Here is a 21047-nt window from a genome sequence, read left to right as displayed (position 1 = left end):
TAGCAACACTTAGCAACAGCCCCAGTTGCCAATCCGGACATGGCCATGGCTCTGGCTACATCATCAACATGATAGGACATCTCTAGCAACTTTTAGCAACAGCCCCAATTGCCAAAACCGGACATGGCCATGGCTCTGGCTACATCATCAACATGATAGGACATCTCTAGCAACTCTTAGCAACTGCCCCAGTTGCCAATCCGGACATGGCCATGGCTCTGGCTACATCATCAACATGATAGGACATCTGTACCAACTCTTAGCAACAGCCCCAGTTGCCAATCCGGACATGGTCATGGCTCTGGCTACATCATCAACATGATAGGACATCTCTAGCAACTCTTAGCAACAGCCCCAGTTGCCAATCCGGACATGGCCATGGCTCTGGCTACATCATCAACATGAAAAGGACATCTCTAGCAACTCTTAGCAACAGCCCCAGTTGCCAATCCGGACATGGCCATGGCTCTGGCTACATCATAAACATGATAGGAAATCTCTAGCAACTCTTAGCAACAGCCCCAGTTGCCAATCCGGACATGGCCATGGCTCTGGCTACATCATCAACATGATAGGACATCTCTAGCAACTCTTAGCAACAGCCCCAGTTGCCAATCCGGACATGGCCATGGCTCTGGCTACATCATCAACATGATAGGACATCTCTAGCAACTCTTAGCAACAGCCCCAGTTGCCAATCCGGACATGGCCATGGCTCTGGCTACATCATAAACATGATAGGACATCTCTAGCAACTCTTAACAACAGCTACAACTGCCAATCCGGACATGGCCATGGCTCTGGCTACATCATCAACATGAAAAGGACATCTCTAGCAACTCTTAGCAACAGCCCCAGTTGCCAATCCGGACATGGCCATGGCTCTGGCTACATCATCAACATGAAAAGGACATCTCTAGCAACTCTTAGCAACAGCCCCAGTTGCCAATCCGGACATGGCCATGGCTCTGGCTACATCATCAACATGATAGGACATCTCTAGCAACTCTTAACCACAGCCACAACTGCCAATCCGGACATGGCCATGGCTCTGGCTACATCATCAACATGACAGGACATCTCTAGCAACTCTTAGCAACAGCCCCAGTTGCCAATCCGGACATGGCCATGGCTCTGGCTACATCATCAACATGATAGGACCTCTCTAGCAACTCTTAGCAACATCCCAAGTTGCCAATCCAGACATGGCCATGGCTCTGGCTACATCATCAACATGATAGGACAACTCTAGCAACTCTTAACAACAGCCACAACTGCCAATCCGGACATGGCCATGGCTCTGGCTACATCTTCAACATGATAGGACATCTCTAGCAACTCTTAGCAACAGCCCCAGTTGCCAATCCGGACATGGCCATGGCTCTGGCTACATCATCAACATGATAGGACATCTCTAGCAACTCTTAACCACAGCCACAACTGCCAATCCGGACATGACCATGGCTCTGGCTACATCATCAACATGATAGGACATCTCTAGCAACTCTTAGCAACAGCCCCAGTTGCCAATCCGGACATGGCCATGGCTCTGGCTACATCATGAACATGATAGGACATCTCTAGCAACTCTTAGCAACAGCCCCAGTTGCCAATCCGGACATGGCAATGGCTCTGGCTACATCATCAACATGATAGGACATCTCTAGCAACTCTTAGCAACAGCCCCAGTTACCAATCCGGACATGGCCATGGCTCGGGCTACATCATCAACATGATAGGACATCTCTAGCAACTCTTAACAACAGCTACAACTGCCAATCCGGACATGGCCATGGCTCTGGCTACATCATAAACATGATAGGACATCTCTAGCAACTCTTAACAACAGCCCCAGTTGCCGATCCGGACATGGCCATGGCTCTGGCTACATCATCAACATGATAGGACATCTCTAGCAACTCTTAGCAACAGCACCAGTTGCCAATCCGGACATGGCCATGGCTCTGGCCACAACATCAACATGATAGGACAACTCTAGCAGCTCTTAACAACAGCCACAACTGCCAATCCGGACATGGCCATGGCTCTGGCTACATCATCAACATGATAGGACATCTCTAGCAACTCTTAGCAACAGCACCAGTTGCCAATCCGGACAAGGCCATGGCTCTGGCCACATTATCAACATGATAGGACAACTCTAGCAACTCTTAACAACAGCCACAACTGCCAATCCGGACATGGCCATGGCTCTGGCTACATCATCAACATGATAGGACATCTCTAGCAACTCTTAGCAACAGCCCCAGTTGCCAATCCGGACATGGCCATGGCTCTGGTTACATCATCAACATGATAGGACATCTCTAGCAACTCTTAGCAACAGCCCCAGTTGCCAATCTGGCTACATGTTCAACATGACAGGACATGTCTAGCAACACTTAGCAACAGCCCCAATTGCCAATCCGGACATGGCCATGGCTCTGGCTACATCATCAACATGATAGAACATCTCTAGCAACTCTTAGCAACAGCCCCAGTTGCCAAACCGGACATGGCCATGGCTCTGGCTACATCATCAACATGATAGGACATTTCTAGCAACTCTTAGCAACAGCCCCAGTTGCCAATCCGGACATGGCCACGGCTCTGGCTGCATCATCAACATGATAGGACATCTCTAGCAACTCTTAACAACAGCCACAACTGCCAATCCGGACATGGCCACGGCTCTGGCTACATCATCAACATGATAGGACATCTCTAGCAACTCTTAACAACAGCCACAACTGCCAATCCGGACATGGCCATGGCTCTGGCTACATCATCAACATGAAAAGGACATCTTTAGCAACTCTTAACCACAGCCAAAACTGCCAATCTGGACATGGCCATGGCTCTGGCTACATCATCAACATGAAAAGGACATCTCTAGCAACTCTTAGCAACAGCCCCAGTTGCCAATCCGGACATGGCCATGGCTCTGGCTACATCATCAACATGATAGGACATCTCTAGCAACTCTTAGCAACAGCACCAGTTGCCAATCCGGACATGGCCATGGCTGTGGCCACAACATCAACATGATAGGACAACTCTAGCAACTCTTAACAACAGCCACAACTGCCAATCCGGACATGGCCATGGCTCTGGCTACATCATCAACATGATAGGACATCTCTAGCAACTCTTAGCAACAGCACCAGTTGCCAATCTGGACAAGGCCATGGCTCTGGCCACATTATCAACGTGATAGGACAACTCTAGCAACTCTTAACCACAGCCACAACTGCCAATCCGGACATGGCCATGGCTCTGGCTACATCATCAACATGATAGGACATCTCTAGCAACTCTTAGCAACAGCCCCAGTTGCCAATCCGGACATGGCCATGGCTCTGGCTACATCATAAACATGATAGGACATCTCTAGCAACTCTTAACAACAGCTACAACTGCCAATCCGGACATGGCCATGGCTCTGGCTACATCATAAACATGAAAAGGACATCTCTAGCAACTCTTAGCAACAGCCCCAGTTGCCAATCCGGACATGGCCATGGCTCTGGCTACATCATCAACATGATATGACAACTCTAGCAACTCTTAGCAACAGCCCCAGTTGCCAATCCAGACATGGCCATGGCTCTGGCTACATCATCAACATGACAGGACATCTCTAGCAACTCTTAGCAACAGCCCCAGTTGCATATCCGGACATGGCCATGGCTCTGGCTACATCATCAACATGATAGGACATCTCTAGCAACTCTTAGCAACAGCCCCAGTTGCCAATCCGGACATGGCCATGGCTCTGGCTACATCATCATCATGATATGACAACTCTAGCAACTCTTAGCAACAACCCCAGTTGCCAATCCAGACATGGCCATGGCTCTGGCTACATCATCAACATGACAGGACATCTCTAGCAACTCTTAGCAACAGCCCCAGTTGCCAATCCGGACATGGCCATGGCTCTGGCTACATCATCAACATGAAAAGGACATCTCTAGCAACTCTTAGAAACAGCCCCAGTTGCCAATACGGACATGGCCATGGCTCTGGCTACATCATCAACATGACAGGACATCTCTAGCAACTCTTAGCAACAGCCCCAGTTGCCAATCCGGACATGGCCATGGCTCTGGCTACATCATCAACATGATAGGACATCTCTAGCAACTCTTAACCACAGCCACAACTGCCAATCCGGACATGGCCATGGCTCTGGCTACATCATCAACATGATAGGACATCTCTAGCAACTCTTAGCAACAGCCCCAGTTGCCAATCCGGACATGGCCATGGCTCTGGCTACATCATCAACATGATAGGACATCTCTAGCAAGTCTTAACCACAGCCACAACTGCCAATCCGGACATGACCATGGCTCTGGCTACATCATCAACATGATAGGACATCTCTAGCAACTCTTAGCAACAGCCCCAGTTGCCAATCCGGCCATGGCCATGGCTCTGGCTACATGATGAACATGATAGGACATCTCTAGCAACTCTTAGCAACAGCACCAGTTGCCAATCCGGACATGGCCATGGCTGTGGCCACAACATCAACATGATAGGACAACTCTAGCAACTCTTAACAACAGCCACAACTGCCAATCCGGACATGGCCATGGCTCTGGCTACATCATCAACATGATAGGACATCTCTAGCAACTCTTAGCAACAGCACCAGTTGCCAATCTGGACAAGGCCATGGCTCTGGCCACATTATCAACGTGATAGGACAACTCTAGCAACTCTTAACCACAGCCACAACTGCCAATCCGGACATGGCCATGGCTCTGGCTACATCATCAACATGATAGGACATCTCTAGCAACTCTTAGCAACAGCACCAGTTGCCAATCCGGACATGGCCATGGCTCTGGCTACATCATAAACATGATAGGACATCTCTAGCAACTCTTAACAACAGCTACAACTGCCAATCCGGACATGGCCATGGCTCTGGCTACATCATAAACATGAAAAGGACATCTCTAGCAACTCTTAGCAACAGCCCCAGTTGCCAATCCGGACATGGCCATGGCTCTGGCTACATCATCAACATGATATGACAACTCTAGCAACTCTTAGCAACAGCCCCAGTTGCCAATCCAGACATGGCCATGGCTCTGGCTACATCATCAACATGACTGGACATCTCTAGCAACTCTTAGCAACAGCCCCAGTTGCATATCCGGACATGGCCATGGCTCTGGCTACATCATCAACATGATAGGACATCTCTAGCAACTCTTAGCAACAGCCCCAGTTGCCAATCCGGACATGGCCATGGCTCTGGCTACATCATCATCATGATATGACAACTCTAGCAACTCTTAGCAACAACCCCAGTTGCCAATCCAGACATGGCCATGGCTCTGGCTACATCATCAACATGACAGGACATCTCTAGCAACTCTTAGCAACAGCCCCAGTTGCCAATCCGGACATGGCCATGGCTCTGGCTACATCATCAACATGAAAAGGACATCTCTAGCAACTCTTAGAAACAGCCCCAGTTGCCAATACGGACATGGCCATGGCTCTGGCTACATCATCAACATGACAGGACATCTCTAGCAACTCTTAGCAACAGCCCCAGTTGCCAATCCGGACATGGCCATGGCTCTGGCTACATCATCAACATGATAGGACATCTCTAGCAACTCTTAACCACAGCCACAACTGCCAATCCGGACATGGCCATGGCTCTGGCTACATCATCAACATGATAGGACATCTCTAGCAACTCTTAGCAACAGCCCCAGTTGCCAATCCGGACATGGCCATGGCTCTGGCTACATCATCAACATGATAGGACATCTCTAGCAAGTCTTAACCACAGCCACAACTGCCAATCCGGACATGACCATGGCTCTGGCTACATCATCAACATGATAGGACATCTCTAGCAACTCTTAGCAACAGCCCCAGTTGCCAATCCGGACATGGCCATGGCTCTGGCTACATCATGAACATGATAGGACATCTCTAGCAACTCTTAGCAACAGCACCAGTTGCCAATCCGGACATGGCCATGGCTCTGGCCAAAACATCAACATGATAGGACAACTCTAGCAACTCTTAACAACAGCCACAACTGCCAATCCGGACATGGCCATGGCTCTGGCTACATCATCAACATGATAGAACATCTCTAGCAACTCTTAGCAACAGCCCCAGTTGCCAAACCGGACATGGCCATGGCTCTGGCTACATCATCAACATGAAAGGACATCTCTAGCAACTCTTAGCAACAGCCCCAGTTGCCAATCCGGACATGGCCATGGCTCTGGCTACATCATCATCATGATAGGACATCTTTAGCAACTCTTAACCACAGCCAAAACTGCCTATCCGGACATGGCCATGGCTCTGGCTACATCATCAACATGAAAAGGACATCTCTAGCAACTCTTAGCAACAGCCCCAGTTGCCAATCCAGACATGGCCATGGCTCTGGCTACATCATCAACATGATAGGACATCTCTAGCAACTCTTAACCACAGCCACAACTGCCAATCCGGACATGGCCATGGCTCTGGCTACATCATCAACATGAAAAGGACATCTCTAGCAACTCTTAGCAACAGCCCCAGTTGCCAATCCGGACATGGCCATGGCTCTGGAATCCGGACATGGCCATGGCTCTGGCTACATCATCAACATGATAGGACAACTCTAGCAACTCTTAGCAACAGCCCCAGTTGCCAATCCAGATATGCCAATGGCTCTGGCTACATCATCAACAGGACAGGACATCTCTAGCAACTCTTAGCAACAGCCCCAGTTGCCAATCCGGACATGGCCATGGCTCTGGCTACATCATCAACATGATAGGACATCTCTAGCAACTCTTAGCAACAGCCCCAGTTGCCAATCCGGACATGGTCATGGCTCTGGCTACATCATCAACATGATAGGACATCTCTAGCAACTCTTAGCAACAGCCCCAGTTGCCAATCCGGACATGGTCATGGCTGTGGCTACATCATCAACATGATAGGACATCTCTAGCAACTCTTAGCAACAGCCCCAGTTGCCAATCCGGACAGGGCCATGGCTCTGGCTACATCATCAACATGATAGTACATCTCTAGCAACTCTTAGCAACAGCCCAAGTCTCCAATCCGGACATGGCCATTGCTCTGGCTACATCATCAACATGATAGGACATCTCTAGCAACTCTTAACAACAGCTACAACTGCCAATCCGGACATGGCCATGGCTCTGGCTACATCATCAACATGAAAAGGACATCTCTAGCAACTCTTAGCAACAGCCCCAGTTGCCAATCCGGACATGGCCATGGCTCTGGCTACATCATCAACATGATAGGACAACTCTAGCAACTCTTAGCAACAGCCCCAGTTGCCAATCCAGACATGGCCATGGCTCTGGCTACATCATCAACATGATAGGACATCTCTAGCAACTCTTAGCAACAGCCCTAGTCTCCAATCCGGACATGGCCGTGGCTCTGGCTACATCATCAACATGATAGGACATCTCTAGCAACTCTTAACCACAGCCACAACTGCCAATCCGGACATGGCCATGGCTCTGGCTACATCATCAACATGACAGGACATCTCTAGAAACTCTTAGCAACAGCCCCAGTTGCCAATCCGGACATGGCCATGGCTCTGGCTACATCATCAACATGATAGGACCTCTCTAGCAACTCTTAGCAACATCCCCAGTTGCCAATCCAGACATGGCCATGGCTCTGGCTACATCATCAACATGATAGGACAACTCTAGCAACTCTTAGCAACAGCCCAAGTTGCCAGTCCAGACAAGGCCATGGCTCTGGCTACAACATCAACATGACAGGACATCTCTAGCAACTCTTAGCAACAGCCCCAGTTGCCAATCCGGACATGGCCATGGCTCTGGCTACATCATCAACATGATAGGACATCTCTAGCAACTCTTAGCAACAGCCCCAGTTGCCAATCCGGACATGGCCATGGCTCTGGCTACATCATCAACATGAAAAGGACATCTCTAGCAACTCTTAGAAACAGCCCCAGTTGCCAATACGGACATGGCCATGGCTCTGGCTACATCATCAACATGACAGGACATCTCTAGCAACTCTTAGCAACAGCCCCAGTAGCCAATCCGGACATGGCCATGGCTCTGGCTACATCATCAACATGATAGGACATCTCTAGCAACTCTTAACCACAGCCACAACTGCCAATCCGGACATGGCCATGGCTCTGGCTACATCATCAACATGACAGGACATCTCTAGCAACTCTTAGCAACAGCCCCAGTTGCCAATCCGGACATGGCCATGGCTCTGGCTACATCATCAACATGATAGGACCTCTCTAGCAACTCTTAGCAACATCCCAAGTTGCCAATCCAGACATGGCCATGGCTCTGGCTACATCATCAACATGATAGGACAACTCTAGCAACTCTTAACAACAGCCACAACTGCCAATCCGGACATGGCCATGGCTCTGGCTACATCTTCAACATGATAGGACATCTCTAGCAACTCTTAGCAACAGCCCCAGTTGCCAATCCGGACATGGCCATGGCTCTGGCTACATCATCAACATGATAGGACATCTCTAGCAACTCTTAACCACAGCCACAACTGCCAATCCGGACATGACCATGGCTCTGGCTACATCATCAACATGATAGGACATCTCTAGCAACTCTTAGCAACAGCCCCAGTTGCCAATCCGGACATGGCCATGGCTCTGGCTACATCATGAACATGATAGGACATCTCTAGCAACTCTTAGCAACAGCCCCAGTTGCCAATCCGGACATGGCAATGGCTCTGGCTACATCATCAACATGATAGGACATCTCTAGCAACTCTTAGCAACAGCCCCAGTTACCAATCCGGACATGGCCATGGCTCGGGCTACATCATCAACATGATAGGACATCTCTAGCAACTCTTAACAACAGCTACAACTGCCAATCCGGACATGGCCATGGCTCTGGCTACATCATAAACATGATAGGACATCTCTAGCAACTCTTAACAACAGCCCCAGTTGCCGATCCGGACATGGCCATGGCTCTGGCTACATCATCAACATGATAGGACATCTCTAGCAACTCTTAGCAACAGCACCAGTTGCCAATCCGGACATGGCCATGGCTCTGGCCACAACATCAACATGATAGGACAACTCTAGCAGCTCTTAACAACAGCCACAACTGCCAATCCGGACATGGCCATGGCTCTGGCTACATCATCAACATGATAGGACATCTCTAGCAACTCTCAGCAACAGCACCAGTTGCCAATCCGGACAAGGCCATGGCTCTGGCCACATTATCAACATGATAGGACAACTCTAGCAACTCTTAACAACAGCCACAACTGCCAATCCGGACATGGCCATGGCTCTGGCTACATCATCAACATGATAGGACATCTCTAGCAACTCTTAGCAACAGCCCCAGTTGCCAATCCGGACATGGCCATGGCTCTGGTTACATCATCAACATGATAGGACATCTCTAGCAACTCTTAGCAACAGCCCCAGTTGCCAATCTGGCTACATGTTCAACATGACAGGACATGTCTAGCAACACTTAGCAACAGCCCCAATTGCCAATCCGGACATGGCCATGGCTCTGGCTACATCATCAACATGATAGAACATCTCTAGCAACTCTTAGCAACAGCCCCAGTTGCCAAACCGGACATGGCCATGGCTCTGGCTACATCATCAACATGATAGGACATTTCTAGCAACTCTTAGCAACAGCCCCAGTTGCCAATCCGGACATGGCCACGGCTCTGGCTGCATCATCAACATGATAGGACATCTCTAGCAACTCTTAACAACAGCCACAACTGCCAATCCGGACATGGCCACGGCTCTGGCTACATCATCAACATGATAGGACATCTCTAGCAACTCTTAACAACAGCCACAACTGCCAATCCGGACATGGCCATGGCTCTGGCTACATCATCAACATGAAAAGGACATCTTTAGCAACTCTTAACCACAGCCAAAACTGCCAATCTGGACATGGCCATGGCTCTGGCTACATCATCAACATGAAAAGGACATCTCTAGCAACTCTTAGCAACAGCCCCAGTTGCCAATCCGGACATGGCCATGGCTCTGGCTACATCATCAACATGATAGGACATCTCTAGCAACTCTTAGCAACAGCACCAGTTGCCAATCCGGACATGGCCATGGCTGTGGCCACAACATCAACATGATAGGACAACTCTAGCAACTCTTAACAACAGCCACAACTGCCAATCCGGACATGGCCATGGCTCTGGCTACATCATCAACATGATAGGACATCTCTAGCAACTCTTAGCAACAGCACCAGTTGCCAATCTGGACAAGGCCATGGCTCTGGCCACATTATCAACGTGATAGGACAACTCTAGCAACTCTTAACCACAGCCACAACTGCCAATCCGGACATGGCCATGGCTCTGGCTACATCATCAACATGATAGGACATCTCTAGCAACTCTTAGCAACAGCCCCAGTTGCCAATCCGGACATGGCCATGGCTCTGGCTACATCATAAACATGATAGGACATCTCTAGCAACTCTTAACAACAGCTACAACTGCCAATCCGGACATGGCCATGGCTCTGGCTACATCATAAACATGAAAAGGACATCTCTAGCAACTCTTAGCAACAGCCCCAGTTGCCAATCCGGACATGGCCATGGCTCTGGCTACATCATCAACATGATATGACAACTCTAGCAACTCTTAGCAACAGCCCCAGTTGCCAATCCAGACATGGCCATGGCTCTGGCTACATCATCAACATGACAGGACATCTCTAGCAACTCTTAGCAACAGCCCCAGTTGCATATCCGGACATGGCCATGGCTCTGGCTACATCATCAACATGATAGGACATCTCTAGCAACTCTTAGCAACAGCCCCAGTTGCCAATCCGGACATGGCCATGGCTCTGGCTACATCATCATCATGATATGACAACTCTAGCAACTCTTAGCAACAACCCCAGTTGCCAATCCAGACATGGCCATGGCTCTGGCTACATCATCAACATGACAGGACATCTCTAGCAACTCTTAGCAACAGCCCCAGTTGCCAATCCGGACATGGCCATGGCTCTGGCTACATCATCAACATGAAAAGGACATCTCTAGCAACTCTTAGAAACAGCCCCAGTTGCCAATACGGACATGGCCATGGCTCTGGCTACATCATCAACATGACAGGACATCTCTAGCAACTCTTAGCAACAGCCCCAGTTGCCAATCCGGACATGGCCATGGCTCTGGCTACATCATCAACATGATAGGACATCTCTAGCAACTCTTAACCACAGCCACAACTGCCAATCCGGACATGGCCATGGCTCTGGCTACATCATCAACATGATAGGACATCTCTAGCAACTCTTAGCAACAGCCCCAGTTGCCAATCCGGACATGGCCATGGCTCTGGCTACATCATCAACATGATAGGACATCTCTAGCAAGTCTTAACCACAGCCACAACTGCCAATCCGGACATGACCATGGCTCTGGCTACATCATCAACATGATAGGACATCTCTAGCAACTCTTAGCAACAGCCCCAGTTGCCAATCCGGCCATGGCCATGGCTCTGGCTACATCATGAACATGATAGGACATCTCTAGCAACTCTTAGCAACAGCACCAGTTGCCAATCCGGACATGGCCATGGCTGTGGCCACAACATCAACATGATAGGACAACTCTAGCAACTCTTAACAACAGCCACAACTGCCAATCCGGACATGGCCATGGCTCTGGCTACATCATCAACATGATAGGACATCTCTAGCAACTCTTAGCAACAGCACCAGTTGCCAATCTGGACAAGGCCATGGCTCTGGCCACATTATCAACGTGATAGGACAACTCTAGCAACTCTTAACCACAGCCACAACTGCCAATCCGGACATGGCCATGGCTCTGGCTACATCATCAACATGATAGGACATCTCTAGCAACTCTTAGCAACAGCCCCAGTTGCCAATCCGGACATGGCCATGGCTCTGGCTACATCATAAACATGATAGGACATCTCTAGCAACTCTTAACAACAGCTACAACTGCCAATCCGGACATGGCCATGGCTCTGGCTACATCATAAACATGAAAAGGACATCTCTAGCAACTCTTAGCAACAGCCCCAGTTGCCAATCCGGACATGGCCATGGCTCTGGCTACATCATCAACATGATATGACAACTCTAGCAACTCTTAGCAACAGCCCCAGTTGCCAATCCAGACATGGCCATGGCTCTGGCTACATCATCAACATGACAGGACATCTCTAGCAACTCTTAGCAACAGCCCCAGTTGCATATCCGGACATGGCCATGGCTCTGGCTACATCATCAACATGATAGGACATCTCTAGCAACTCTTAGCAACAGCCCCAGTTGCCAATCCGGACATGGCCATGGCTCTGGCTACATCATCATCATGATATGACAACTCTAGCAACTCTTAGCAACAACCCCAGTTGCCAATCCAGACATGGCCATGGCTCTGGCTACATCATCAACATGACAGGACATCTCTAGCAACTCTTAGCAACAGCCCCAGTTGCCAATCCGGACATGGCCATGGCTCTGGCTACATCATCAACATGAAAAGGACATCTCTAGCAACTCTTAGAAACAGCCCCAGTTGCCAATACGGACATGGCCATGGCTCTGGCTACATCATCAACATGACAGGACATCTCTAGCAACTCTTAGCAACAGCCCCAGTTGCCAATCCGGACATGGCCATGGCTCTGGCTACATCATCAACATGATAGGACATCTCTAGCAACTCTTAACCACAGCCACAACTGCCAATCCGGACATGGCCATGGCTCTGGCTACATCATCAACATGATAGGACATCTCTAGCAACTCTTAGCAACAGCCCCAGTTGCCAATCCGGACATGGCCATGGCTCTGGCTACATCATCAACATGATAGGACATCTCTAGCAAGTCTTAACCACAGCCACAACTGCCAATCCGGACATGACCATGGCTCTGGCTACATCATCAACATGATAGGACATCTCTAGCAACTCTTAGCAACAGCCCCAGTTGCCAATCCGGACATGGCCATGGCTCTGGCTACATCATGAACATGATAGGACATCTCTAGCAACTCTTAGCAACAGCACCAGTTGCCAATCCGGACATGGCCATGGCTCTGGCCAAAACATCAACATGATAGGACAACTCTAGCAACTCTTAACAACAGCCACAACTGCCAATCCGGACATGGCCATGGCTCTGGCTACATCATCAACATGATAGAACATCTCTAGCAACTCTTAGCAACAGCCCCAGTTGCCAAACCGGACATGGCCATGGCTCTGGCTACATCATCAACATGAAAGGACATCTCTAGCAACTCTTAGCAACAGCCCCAGTTGCCAATCCGGACATGGCCATGGCTCTGGCTACATCATCATCATGATAGGACATCTTTAGCAACTCTTAACCACAGCCAAAACTGCCTATCCGGACATGGCCATGGCTCTGGCTACATCATCAACATGAAAAGGACATCTCTAGCAACTCTTAGCAACAGCCCCAGTTGCCAATCCAGACATGGCCATGGCTCTGGCTACATCATCAACATGATAGGACATCTCTAGCAACTCTTAACCACAGCCACAACTGCCAATCCGGACATGGCCATGGCTCTGGCTACATCATCAACATGAAAAGGACATCTCTAGCAACTCTTAGCAACAGCCCCAGTTGCCAATCCGGACATGGCCATGGCTCTGGAATCCGGACATGGCCATGGCTCTGGCTACATCATCAACATGATAGGACAACTCTAGCAACTCTTAGCAACAGCCCCAGTTGCCAATCCAGATATGCCAATGGCTCTGGCTACATCATCAACAGGACAGGACATCTCTAGCAACTCTTAGCAACAGCCCCAGTTGCCAATCCGGACATGGCCATGGCTCTGGCTACATCATCAACATGATAGGACATCTCTAGCAACTCTTAGCAACAGCCCCAGTTGCCAATCCGGACATGGTCATGGCTCTGGCTACATCATCAACATGATAGGACATCTCTAGCAACTCTTAGCAACAGCCCCAGTTGCCAATCCGGACATGGTCATGGCTGTGGCTACATCATCAACATGATAGGACATCTCTAGCAACTCTTAGCAACAGCCCCAGTTGCCAATCCGGACAGGGCCATGGCTCTGGCTACATCATCAACATGATAGTACATCTCTAGCAACTCTTAGCAACAGCCCAAGTCTCCAATCCGGACATGGCCATTGCTCTGGCTACATCATCAACATGATAGGACATCTCTAGCAACTCTTAACAACAGCTACAACTGCCAATCCGGACATGGCCATGGCTCTGGCTACATCATCAACATGAAAAGGACATCTCTAGCAACTCTTAGCAACAGCCCCAGTTGCCAATCCGGACATGGCCATGGCTCTGGCTACATCATCAACATGATAGGACAACTCTAGCAACTCTTAGCAACAGCCCCAGTTGCCAATCCAGACATGGCCATGGCTCTGGCTACATCATCAACATGATAGGACATCTCTAGCAACTCTTAGCAACAGCCCTAGTCTCCAATCCGGACATGGCCGTGGCTCTGGCTACATCATCAACATGATAGGACATCTCAAGCAACTCTTAACCACAGCCACAACTGCCAATCCGGACATGGCCATGGCTCTGGCTACATCATCAACATGACAGGACATCTCTAGAAACTCTTAGCAACAGCCCCAGTTGCCAATCCGGACATGGCCATGGCTCTGGCTACATCATCAACATGATAGGACCTCTCTAGCAACTCTTAGCAACATCCCCAGTTGCCAATCCAGACATGGCCATGGCTCTGGCTACATCATCAACATGATAGGACAACTCTAGCAACTCTTAGCAACAGCCCAAGTTGCCAGTCCAGACAAGGCCATGGCTCTGGCTACAACATCAACATGACAGGACATCTCTAGCAACTCTTAGCAACAGCCCCAGTTGCCAATCCGGACATGGCCATGGCTCTGGCTACATCATCAACATGATAGGACATCTCTAGCAACTCTTAGCAACAGCCCCAGTTGCCAATCCGGACATGGCCATGGCTCTGGCTACATCATCAACATGAAAAGGACATCTCTAGCAACTCTTAGAAACAGCCCCAGTTGCCAATACGGACATGGCCATGGCTCTGGCTACATCATCAACATGACAGGACATCTCTAGCAACTCTTAGCAACAGCCCCAGTAGCCAATCCGGACATGGCCATGGCTCTGGCTACATCATCAACATGATAGGACATCTCTAGCAACTCTTAACCACAGCCACAACTGCCAATCCGGACATGGCCATGGCTCTGGCTACATCATCAACATGATAGGACATCTCTAGCAACTCTTAGCAACAGCCCCAGTTGCCAATCCGGACATGGCCATGGCTCTGGCTACATCATCAACATGATAGGACATCTCTAGCAACTCTTAACCACAGCCACAACTGCCAATCCGGACATGACCATGGCTCTGGCTACATCATCAACATGATAGGACATCTCTAGCAACTCTTAGCAACAGCCCCAGTTGCCAATCCGGACATGGCCATGGCTCTGGCTACATCATGAACATGATAGGACATCTCTAGCAACTCTTAGCAACAGCCCCAGTTGCCAATCCGGACATGGCCATGGCTCTGGCTACATCATCAACATGATAGGACAACTCTAGCAACTCTTAGCAACAGCCCCAGTTGCCAGTCCAGACAAGGCCATGGCTCTGGCTACATCATCAACATGACAGGACATCTCTAGCAACTCTTAGCAACAGCCCCAGTTGCCAATCCAGATATGGCCATGGCTCTGGCTACATCGTCAACATGACAGGACATCTCTAGCAACTCTTAGCAACAGCCCCAGTTGCCAATCCGGACATGGCCATGGCTCTGGCTACATCATCAACATGATAGGACATCTCTAGCAACTCTTAGCAACAGCCCCAGTTGCCAATCCGGACATGGCCATGGCTCTGGCTACATCATCAACATGATAGGACATCTCTAGCAACTCTTAACAACAGCCACAACTGCCAATCCGGACATGGCCATGGCTCTGGCTACATCATCAACATGATAGGACATCTCTAGCAACTCTTAGCAACAGCCCCAGTTGCCAAACCGGACATGGCCATGGCTCTGGCTACATCATCAACATGATAGGACATCTCTAGCAAATCTTAGCAACAGCCCAAGTCTCCAATCCGGACATGGCCATGGCTCTGGCTACATCATCAATATGATAGGACATCTCCAGCAACTCTTAGCAATAGCCCCAGTTGCCAATCCGGACATGGCCATGGCTCTGGCTACATCATCAACATGATAGGACATCTCTAGCAACTCTTAACAACAGCTACAACTGCCAATCCGGACATGGCCATGGCTCTGGCTACATTATCAACATGAAAGGACATCTCTAGCAACTCTTAGCAACAGCCCCAGTTGCCAATCCGGACAGGGCCATGGCTCTGGCTACATCATCAACATGATAGGACATCTATAGCAACTCTTAGCAACAGCCCCAGTTGCCAATCCGGACAGGGCCATGGCTCTGGCTACATCATCAACATGATAGGACATCTATAGCAACTCTTAGCAACAGCCCCAGTTGCCAATCTGGCTACATGTTCAACATGACAGGACATGTCTAGCAACACTTAGCAACAGCCCAAGTTGCCAAACCGGACATGGCCATGGCTCTGGCTACATCATCAACATGATAGGACATCTCTAGCAACTCTTAGCAACAGCCCCAATTGCCAATCCGGACATGGCCATGGCTCTAGCTACATCATCAACATGATAGGACATCTCTAGCAACTCTTAACAACAGCCACATCTGCCAATCCGGACATGGCCAAGGCTCTGGCTACATCATCAACATGATAGGACATCTCTAGCAACTCTTAGCAACAGCCCCAGTTGCCAATCCGGACATGGCCATGGCTCTGGCTACATCATCAACATGATAGGACATCTCTAGCAACTCTTAGCAACAGCCCCAGTTGCCAATCTGGCTACATGTTCAACATGACAGGACATGTCTGGCTACATGTTCAACATGACAGGACATGTCTAGCAACACTTAGCAACAGCCCCAGTTGCCAATCCGGACATGGCCATGGCTCTGGCTACATCATCAACATGATAGGACATCTCTAGCAACTCTTAACCACAGCCACAACTGCCAATCCGGACATGGCCATGGCTCTGGCTACATCATCAACATGAAAAGGGCTTCTCTAGCAACTCTTAACCACAGCCACAACTGCCAATCCGGACATGGCCATGGCTCTGGCTACATCATCAACATTAAAAGGACATCTCTAGCAACACTTAGCAACAGCCCCAGTTGCCAAACCGGACATGGCCATGGCTCTGGCTACATCATCAACATGATAGGACAACTCTAGTAACTCTTAGCAACAGCCCCAGTTGCCAATCCAGATATGGCCATGGCTCTGGCTACATCGTCAACATGACAGGACATCTCTAGCAACTCTTAGCAACAGCCCCAGTTGCCAATCTGGACATGGCCATGGCTCTGGCTACATCATCAACATGATAGGACATCTCTAGCAACTCTTAGCAACAGCCACAACTGCCAATCCGGACATGGCCATGGCTCTGGCTACATCATCAACATGATAGGACATCTCTAGCAACTCTTAGCAACAGCCCCAGTTGCCAAACCGGACATGGCCATGGCTCTGGCTACATCATCAACATGATAGGACATCTCTAGCAAATCTTAGCAACAGCCCAAGTCTCCAATCCGGACATGGCCATGGCTCTGGCTACATCATCAATATGATAGGACATCTCCAGCAACTCTTAGCAATAGCCCCAGTTGCCAATCCGGACATGGCCATGGCTCTGGCTACATCATCAACATGATAGGACATCTATAGCAACTCTTAACAACAGCTACAACTGCCAATCCGGACATGGCCATGGCTCTGGCTACATTATCAACATGAAAGGACATCTCTAGCAACTCTTAGCAACAGCCCCAGTTGCCAATCCGGACAGGGCCATGGCTCTGGCTACATCATCAACATGATAGGACATCTATAGCAACTCTTAGCAACAGCCCCAGTTGCCAATCCGGACAGGGCCATGGCTCTGGCTACATCATCAACATGATAGGACATCTATAGCAACTCTTAGCAACAGCCCCAGTTGCCAATCTGGCTACATGTTCAACATGACAGGACATGTCTAGCAACACTTAGCAACAGCCCAAGTTGCCAAACCGGACATGGCCATGGCTCTGGCTACATCATCAACATGATAGGACATCTCTAGCAACTCTTAGCAACAGCCCCAGTTGCCAATCCGGACATGGCCATGGCTCTAGCTACATCATCAACATGATAGGACATCTCTAGCAACTCTTAACAACAGCCACATCTGCCAATCCGGACATGGCCAAGGCTCTGGCTACATCATCAACATGATAGGACATCTCTAGCAACTCTTAGCAACAGCCCCAGTTGCCAATCCGGACATGGCCATGGCTCTGGCTACATCATCAACATGATAGGACATCTCTAGCAACTCTTAGCAACAGCCCCAGTTGCCAATCTGGCTACATGTTCAACATGACAGGACATGTCTGGCTACATGTTCAACATGACAGGACATGTCTAGCAACACTTAGCAACAGCCCCAGTTGCCAATCCGGACATGGCCATGGCTCTGGCTACATCATCAACATGATAGGACATCTCTAGCAACTCTTAACAACAGCCACAACAGCCAATCCGGACATGGCCATGGCTCTGGCTACATCATCAACATGATAGGACATCTCTAGCAACTCTTAACAACAGCTACAACTGCCAATCCGGACATGGCCATGGCTCTGGCTACATCATCAACATGATAGGACATCTCTAGCAACTCTTAGCAACAGCCCCAGTTGCCAATCCGGACATGGCCATGGCTCTGGCTACATCATCAACATGATAGGACATCTCTAGCAACTCTTAGCAACAGCCCCAGTTGCCAATCTGGCTACATGTTCAACATGACAGGACATGTCTAGCAACACTTAGCAACATCCCCAGTTGCCAATCCGGACATGGCCATGGCTCTGGCTACATCATCAACATGATAGGACATCTCTAGCAACTCTTAGCAACAGCCCCAGTTGCCAAACCGGACATGGCCCTGGCTCTGGCTACACCATCAACATGATAGGACATCTCTAGCAACTCTTAGCAACAACCCCAGTTGCCAATCCGGACATGGCCATGGCTCTGGCTACATCATCAACATGATAGGACATCTCTAGTAACTCTTAACAACAGCCACAACTGCCAATCCGGACATGGCCATGGCTCTGGCTACATCATCAACATGAAAAGGACATCTCTAGCAACTGTTAGCAACAGCCCCAGTTGCCAATCCGTACATGGCCATGGCTCTGGCTACATCATCAACATGATAGGACAACTCTAGCAACTCTTAGCAACAGCTCCAGTTGCCAATCCAGACATGGCCATGGCTCTGGCTACATCATCAACATGATAGGACATCTCTAGCAACTCTTAGCAACAGCCCCAGTCTCCAATCCGGACATGGCCATGGCTCTGGCTACATCATCAACATGATAGGACATCTCTAGCAACTCTTAGCAACAGCCCCAGTTGCCAATCCGGACATGGCCATGGCTCTGGCTACATCATCAACATGATAGGACATCTCTAGCAACTCTTAACAACAGCTACAACTGCCAATCCGGACATGGCCATGGCTCTGGCTACATCATCAACATGATAGGACATCTCTAGCAACTCTTAGCAATAGCCCCAGTTGCCAATCCGGACAAGGCCATGGCTCTGGCTGCATCATCAACATGATAGGACATCTCTGGCAACTCTTAACAACAGCCACAACTGCCAATCCGGACATGGCCATGGCTCTGGCTACATCATCAACATGAAAAGGACATCTCTAGCAACTGTTAGCAACAGCCCCAGTTGCCAATCCGTACATGGCCATGGCTCTGGCTACATCATCAACATGATAGGACAACTCTAGCAACTCTTAGCAACAGCTCCAGTTGCCAATCCAGACATGGCCATGGCTCTGGCTACATCATCAACATGATAGGACATCTCTAGCAACTCTTAGCAACAGCCCCAGTCTCCAATCCGGACATGGCCATGGCTCTGGCTACATCATCAACATGATAGGACATCTCTAGCAACTCTTAGCAACAGCCCCAGCTGCCAATCCGGACATGGCCATGGCTCTGGCTACATCATCAACATGATAGGACATCTCTAGCAACTCTTAACAACAGCTACAACTGCCAATCCGGACATGGCCATGGCTCTGGCTACATCATCAACATGAAAGGACATCTCTAGCAACTCTTAGCAACAGCCCCAGTTGCCAATCCGGACATGGCCATGGCTCTGGCTACATCATCAACATGATAGGACTTCTCTACCAACTCTTAGCAACAGCCCCAGTTGCCAATCCGGACATGGCCATGGCTCTGGCTACATCATCAACATGATAGGACATCTCTAGCAACTCTTAACAACAGCCACAACTGCCAATCCGGACATGGCCATGGCTCTGGCTACATAATCAACATGATAGGACATCTCTGGCAACTCTTAACAACAGCCACAACTGCCAATCCGGACATGGCCATGGCTCTGGCTACATCATCAACATGAAAAGGACATCTCTAGCAACTGTTAGCAACAGCCCCAGTTGCCAATCCGTACATGGCCATGGCTCTGGCTACATCATCAACATGATAGGACAACTCTAGCAACTCTTAGCAACAGCTCCAGTTGCCAATCCAGACATGGCCATGGCTCTGGCTACATCATCAACATGATAGGACATCTCTAGCAACTCTTAGCAACAGCCCCAGTCTCCAATCCGGACATGGCCATGGCTCTGGCTACATCATCAACATGATAGGACATCTCTAGCAACTCTTAGCAACAGCCCCAGCTGCCAAT

This window comes from Asterias amurensis, chromosome 12 (genome assembly GCF_032118995.1).
Source record: "Asterias amurensis chromosome 12, ASM3211899v1".
Taxonomy (NCBI): Eukaryota; Metazoa; Echinodermata; class Asteroidea; order Forcipulatida; family Asteriidae; genus Asterias; species Asterias amurensis.
This window is presented reverse-complemented; position numbering follows the sequence as displayed.